Source organism: Bubalus kerabau, chromosome 3, assembly GCF_029407905.1.
Source record: "Bubalus kerabau isolate K-KA32 ecotype Philippines breed swamp buffalo chromosome 3, PCC_UOA_SB_1v2, whole genome shotgun sequence".
Lineage (NCBI taxonomy): Eukaryota > Metazoa > Chordata > Mammalia > Artiodactyla > Bovidae > Bubalus > Bubalus kerabau.
Window position 1 is genome coordinate 180703070 of NC_073626.1, and position 7857 is coordinate 180710926.

The following is a 7857-nucleotide window of genomic DNA, read 5'->3' on the forward strand; positions in this document are numbered from 1 at the left end:
TTGGGCTTGGCTGCTTTTGAAGGAGGGTAAAGCAGGGAGGCGGGGTGGAGGGAGAGGAAGGAGGGCCTCTGGGGTGGGGTGGGTACTGCTGCTCTTCTACAGACCTTGGGATTGAGGATGCCAGGCCCCAGCTCCACAGCTCTGGCAGGTGATGGACGGGTTCTGGAGTGGAACTGGGGCAATTCCCAGGGGATGGGAGGTGGGCAAACCCAGAGGTAGCTGGGGGGCAGTAAAGAGGGCCCTGGGCTCCGAGTCCTGCAGAGTGGGGATTGAATCTTGGTTTAATCACCTATTAATTCTGGGACCCGGGGCCAGAAACTGTACCTCTCTGAAAGAACTGCCAGAGAATTACAAAAATATAGTATCATTAAAAGGAGATTGGGGCAGGGGATAGGCGCTGAAGGAGGAAAGGCTGGGATAAATCTAGGTTTCAAAGTAAGGTTGTGGACCATTCCAAGATTCAGAAGAAAGGCTTGGGGAGCATGAAAAGTGGGGTATGTAGATTTCTGTGAAAATGAAGGTGAAATGTGACAGGAACCCAGAAACCTAGCTTCTAGGTAAGCCCATTTCCTCCGGGCCTCAGGTGAGAAGACTGAGGTGGGTTATTTCTGAAGTTTACTAAGACCTAGCATCTTGTGACTTGGATAAAGAAAACAGCAGATGGGTGTCTGTATTAGTCTCAGAGCAATGGGAAGAAGGCTAGTGGAGGACCAGGAGTTAACTAAACTGCAGGGGAAGGGATTTGGGGTGGGGTGTCTGTGAAGTCCCAGCCAGGGGTTGGGGGACAGGGTGAATCACAAAGATGCCAGAACAGTGCTCTATTCTTTATACATCCTCTCACTTTATTCTCTCAGTGGGACTCTGCAGCAGGTTCCATTATTACCCCCATTTTCCAGATGAAGAAACTGAGGCTTGGATATTAAGTGACTTGCCCAAGGTAATAAAAGGAGGAGCCAGTTTCAGGTGGGATTGCATCCAGGTCTGCTGAAGCAGCAGCTATGCATGTAACCTCTGGGGCTGTCCTAGAAGTTACTGAGTAAGTCTTCATTCCCTGCTTGGTTCCCTCCTGGAGGACCCAAGGGTTCTTTCTGTAGCCCAGCTTCAGCTTCACTCACTCTCCCTTCTTTAGTCTATTCTGTGTCTCGTTTGCATGCCCGGTAGTAAAAGAAATCCCCCTCTCTCGCTTCCCTGCTCCGGTTTTGGGCCTCGTGTAGCAAGCCTCAGAAAAACTTGAGTGAGCCCTTAGGGCCTCCAGCCCTGGCTAAAAAGAAACAAAGGAAAAAAAAAAAAAAAAAAAAAAAACAAATAAAAACCTGAAAGTCAGGCTGGTGAAAGTCAGGCTGGTGAAAGCCAGGAAGTGAAAAGGAAGGGGCAGGAATCTTGAGGCTCCTGGGGAGGGGAGGTGGAGAGGGAAGGAAGTGGGTGGAGCCCTCCACTACCTGCCACGAAAAGTGGAAGTCGCTCAGTCGTGTCCGACCCTGTGACACTCTTTGTGACACTATACAGTCCGTGGAATTCTCCCGGCCAGAATACTGGAGTGGGTAGCCTTTCCCTCCTCCAGGGGATCTTCCTAACTCAGGGATCAAACCCAAGTCTCCCGCATTGTAGGCAGATTCTTTACCAGCTGAGCCACAAGTAAGGCCCCAAACTGGAGAATGCGGGCATCGATCCCGCTACCTCTTGCATGCTCAGCGAGCGCGATACTATTTGAGCTAATTCCCCACACTGATAGATAAGCCCGCCTTACCTGTCACAGCCCACCCCCATCAGCTCCTTCACCTGAGGCAGCTCCTGACCCTTAACCTCACCACATTGGCTGCCTTTGGTGCAAGTGGGTGGGTGAGAGTCCATGAGGCAGCAGATGCCAGAAGGGCCCTGGCCCCGGGAGACAAGAGGCCCAGGTTGAAGCCTAAGATTGCCCTGCTGACACCGGCTCCATCCCACTGGGCGGGCGGTTTTCTCCCCTCTTACAAAAGAGGCAGCTAAGACAGGCTAAACCCTGGGTCCTTTCTCCATGCTGCAGATTCATGTGACGATACTTAAATGCCAAGCTCATATCTGCAAAAACATTCTTACAAACGCCAGAAATTTCATTTTCCACATCCTGAGTCTCTGCTGTCGTTTGAGCTTGAGCTGCTAGTGTTTGGGCGATCTGGTGGGTGCTGGAAGGCTTTTTAGAGTTTGGGACTTGTGACTTGGAGGGATGTCTGGAGTCTGTTAGTACCTGGGAGAAGTGGGGCTTCAAACTTCCTCTCCTGCCCTCCGAGCAGCTTCATTCTGTCTTAACACCATCTGGATAGACAGAACCCTGGTTGCAAAACTTAAAAGAGCTTAGAGAGACCCCCATTTTACAGATGGGAAAATTGAGGACCCAAGAAGGGCAGATTAATGCAGAGCTAAAGAGAGAACCTAGTCTGTCTCTAGATTTTCCTGCCCTACCATACACCTTCTCCAAACCTGACTTGGGAAATCTCAGTCCATAGCCCCTACCTCCCCCAGGAATCAGGCCTAAACTCCTTAGTGTGACATTCAAAGGCCTTCCTTTCTCCTCAGCCTTCTGTTTTGGGTTCTATGCATATCACACCCTAGCCCACAGCCACACCCATCTTGCATCTCTAGTTGCCCCAGGCTCTTTTACAACCCAAGTTGTTTTCTCTTTAAGGAAAGCCCTTCAGTTGTTTTTATATGATAATATTCCTTCTTCAAGACTTAGATCAAGGGACTTCCCTCATGATCCAATGGCTTAGAATCCACACTCCCAATGCAGGGGGCTTGTGTTCAATCCCTAGTCAGGGAACTAGATCCCACATGCCACAGTTGAGAGTCTGCATGCTGCAACTAAAACCCTGCAGTTCAGTTCAGTCGCTCAGTCGTGTCCGACTCTGCAACCCCATGGGCTGCAGCACGCCAGGCCTCCCTGTCCATCACCAGCTCCTGGAGTTTACTCAAACTCATGTCCATCGAGTCGGTGATGCCATTCAACCATCTCATCCTCTGTCGTCCCCTTCTCCTCCCGCCTTCAATCTTTCCCAGCATCAGGGTCTCTTCCAATGAGTCAGTTCTTTGCATCAGGTGGCCAAAGTATTGGAGCTTCAGCTTCAGCATCAGTCCTTCCAATGCATATTCAGGACTGATTTCCTTTAGGACCCTGCATACCTTAACAAAAATCCAATATCATACGTGCCACGACTAAGACTTGGTGAGCCAATAAATAAGTAAATAAAAATAAATATTTTAAAAAAGAAGACTTAGCTCAGAAGCCCCTTCCTCTGCGAACATTTCCATTTCCCTGATGCTAGAAACTCCTTCAAAGGGAGGGGGTTCCTCAGTATTCCAAGAGCTTCTCCTGTTGGCCACTGCTCTAAAGATTGTGTCTGCTAAGAATATTGTCTAGTAGCTTGACCCAAGACCAGGTTCCTCTAGGTCTTGTCACCTCTCTAACTCAGCACAAGGCAGAATATGGCAGTTAGGTGTCAGGGCCAGCTGAATAATAAGTGAATATAAGGTGATCACACCTTATCTCCAAGCCTTGCATGCCTGTATTCATGCGGTCAATAAATGCTTATTATGGGGCAATAGCAGACTAAATATTTGGGAAGTTACCAATGAAGAAAAGAATTAAGGGGAATAAAGATGTGAGCCCTTCACTTGGGGCTGCTCTTCCTCTAAAAGCACTTGCTCCTTCTGGAAGAGACAGTTGAGAAGCTGTGCAGAGCTTTCCACAGATTTCTGGAGCTGGGGGAGGAAACTGCAGTTCAAGACCTGCTAAGGAGGGCCCTGGCAAACTCCCCCGCCCTCCACTAGGCTTGGGTTGGGAGCATGAAAGGTTATACATGAGGGGTACAAATGAACACGAAACAACAGCCCAACCCCTCATAGAAACTGAAGACAACATGATCAAAAAAACAAACAAAAAATAAGAGGAGCAATAAATAATAGGAACAATTACACAGAAAATCCAGGTAGTGGAATTATCAACCAAGCTTTTAACTAATAATGCTTAGTATAGTCAGATACACAGAAGACAAGACCAAGGACTATAGATTATAGAATAGAACCAAATGGAAATTCTATAACTTAAAAATATAATAATAGAAATTAAGAACTCAGTGAATAGGTTTAACATCAGATTAGACACAAATGAGGAGAGAATTAGTAAAGTGGAAAATGATAATAGACTATTATAGCCAAATATAGTTAGTTGTTAAGTATCTGCTGTGTGCAGGTACTGGACACACTGGGGCTACAGAAGTGGGGGAAAAAGGGGCATAGCCCCTGATGTTATGGGACTGACATCTGGGTGTGTGTGTGCTCAGTCCTGTCTGACTCCTTGTGACTCCATGGACTGTAGCCCGCCAGGCTCCTCCGTCCATGAAATTTCCCAGGCAAGAGTACTGGAGTGGGTTACCATTTCCTTCTGCAGGGGATCTTCCCGACCCAGGGAGTGAACTGCATCTCCTGGATTGGCAGGCAGACTCTGCCACTGAGCCACCTGGGAAGCCCATTTGAAAGGAGAAAACATTAACCATGATGGTAATTTAAGACTTCAATAAACGCTATGAAGAAGTCAAAAGGGTAGTGTGAAAAAAGAGAAATGGGGGGAGGACATATGTAGGTTAGTGTTCAGGGAAGACCACTCAAAGGGAGTGTTTGTGCAGAACAAGAGGGACCTGGGGGCCTTCCCTGCTGGTCCAGTGGTTAAGAATCTGCCTGCCAGTGCAGGGGACAAAGGTTCCATCCCTGGTCTGGGAAGATCCCCCCTGCTGTGGAGCAACTAAAGCCTCGCACCACAGCTACTGAGTCTGCGGGCCTTAGAGCCTGTGCTCCACAAGAGAAGGCACTGCAGTGAGAAGCCCGTGCACCTCAGTGAAGAGTAGCCCCCACTCACCTCAACTAGAGAAAGCCCATGTGCAGGAAGGAAGACCCAGTGCAACCAAAGAAAAAAGGAACCTGAGCGTGCAAAACACCTCAGATGGCTCCCCATCCCAGTTTCTCAGTGCTCTTTAATGACTGTGCCCAGCCTAGGGCAGTCCCGCAATGGGCATCTGCACAATAAGTGTTTGAGCTCGGGGACAGAATGGAATAGACCACGGGCGGGAGGGGCGGGGAGGGGGATTGCGTCTCACATTACAGTTTGATCTGCTCTACAGCCTTCACCCCCGCAGAGAGAGGGCTGCGCATTCCAAGGGAAACCTCCATCCATTTGTTCACCCGTCCATTTCAGGCCATTTGTTGACACCTACCGTGAGTCAAATAAGACAGACGGGTAAGGATCCCTTCCCTTGAGAAGTTCATAGTCTGCAAGGGAGACACATACTGAAAAAAAAAATCACAAAATGGAATAAGGAAAGTTATAATGGCAGCAGGGCTCTTAGCCTGTAGATGAAACAATTCTACTTGTGGGGAGTGAGGGTAGTCATGAATGAGGGGACGTTTGAACTAGTTCTTGAAGGATGGAGGGGATTTTTTTCCAGGGGGAAAAGGAAAAGGAGGATGTTCTCATTGGCAGGAGAGGCCTGAATGTAGAGATCATGATAGTTTCTGAAACATTGAGAAGGGTGAAGGGCAGGACACATATTTCGATATGAAGGTCCTAAATGTCGACAGGAGCTAGGATGGGCTTGACCCATGGTGCCTGTGATATGGGTGGAGAAGAGGGGGAAGGTGGGAGAGACGACAAGGTTTTTATTGTGAAGGAATGCTTGGACTTACAGGACCTCTTTCTCCCTTAGTCTTTACCTCTCCCTCCTGAGCTGCTAGGAATTGATAAACTCTTTAGTGCCAAAGGGGTCATAACTGATAAGGGTTCTTTGGGAAATGACTTAGCTGCAAAGTGAACTCAGTCTATTCTCAAGAATAGAGGCCTCCAGAACCCTCAGACCCCAGGGCTGGGGTCTACTTCCTCATTCCACAGGTGGGGAGCAGGCCCAGAAAGAGCCTCCCTACTCCCATTCCAGGGCTTTTCCACAACTGTCAGAGGAATGAATATCCACCCCAGGATGGAGCTAAGAGGAGGCCAAGTGGCCCCCAGCCCAGAAAATCCAGAGGTAATCCTGGGTGAATTTGGAAGCTGGACAAATTTTCCTCCAATGTCCTTCCAACACTCAAATCTTTTGTGAACCTGGAGACCTTGGAAAGATTTCTAGAACCACCTAAGATGGGAGATAGAAAAATATAAGTCAGAAAACTGTTAGGTGAGCTTAGACTCTTGTTTCACTCTCATAACTTTGTTTTTGGAAAACAGCTTTCTAAAAACAGTAACACAACAATGTTATGAGGAATTGTACACATTTAATTTGCACAATAACCCTACAAGGTAGGTTTGATTAGAATCTCTATTCCAGATATGGAAACTGAGGCTCAGTGGAGTAACTGGAGCAGAGACAGCCAGCTGAGTGACAGAGCCGGGCTTCTTGGGTGGCTCAGACAGTAAAGAATTTGCCTGTGATGCAGGAGACATGGGTTTGAGCCCTGGGTTGGGAAGATCCTCTGGAGAAGGAAATGGCTACCTACTCCAGTATTCTTGCCTGGAAAATCCCATGGACAGAGGATCCTGATGGGGTCCTGTTCATGGGGGGTTGGGGGTGGGTTGCAAAGTGTCAGACACGACTGAAGGCAGTTTTCACTCCACTTCACCTCAAGTGACAGAGCCCAGCCCCATAGACTTATTAAATTATGCTGCCCGTGTTTCCTCAATAGATGACTATGATTATTTTCCAAGTTTCTATGAAGAAAATGTATACTTCTACAATAAGGCTCTGATTTCTCTCTTTAAAAAATTATAAACTGCCTGCCAGGTTAGAGGGCTCCCACCTCCCTCACAGGAACTAGATATTTGCTGAGTGTCTGCCTACTGCAGAATCTCAGGCCAGGCTTCCAGCCCTGGGAAGGAGGGAGGTATGTTGTAAACCCCAATGCTTGGATAAACGCCAGCTCACTCCCTAGTCTTGCGGAAGTGAGAGGCAGAGCACAACAGGGCCCATGAGGCCAGCGCCCCTGCCTCCCATAGTGACAGTCCTTGCTTACCTTTGAGAGCAGAAGGAACACGAGCAAGGTGACAGTATAAGGTTGCTAATTCTCTGACTACCAATCTCCCAAAACACTGGGCCCCAGATTTTCTCATTTCATACACCTTAAGCCTCAGAGAACTTCCTGAGTGCAGCTTCATGGCAAAGAGCTCTCCTACCTCCAACTTCCAGTCACACTTTCCACTTGAATTCTTCCCTTAGCCATGAACCAGTACCATCTGCACCCTGACTTATCTTTGCCTGCCTGTTTTACTAATGTGGGAGCTTCAAGAAACAGCACAGACTCTGGAGGCAGACAATTCTGGGTTTGAATCCACTTTTCTGCTTTCTACCTGCACAGTCTTGAGCAAGTCGCTTTACTTCTCTGAGCTTCAGTTTTCTCATCTCTAAAGCTCATAATTTTGGCATCTGGCACTTGGAAGATGCTCATTAATTGGTAGGTCCTTTCAGTTTCCAATTGGTGTGTAAAGAATGCCTCAAGGAGCCTGCCCTCCCCTAAAAGCAGTAGGTTAGAGAGTCAAATGGAAAATATTAATAAGTGCAGTTGGAGACATGCAGATAAAGGGCTTTGGTAGTTGAGCCAAGTTATAAGGAAGTGGGTGCTGGAAATCATAAGACACCCAGATCATCACAGCTTCATGACTATGAGATAATGATAAGTGAGATAATGATAACAAAAGTTAAAAGCAGGAAATGTTTTGAAAACTTACTCTGTATGGGTATTGTGATAGGTATTCAGTATGTATTGTCTCGTTTAATTCTCATGGCAACTTTGTGGGGTGGGTTTGTGGTGGTTGTTGAGTCACTAAGTCATATCTGATTCTTTGGG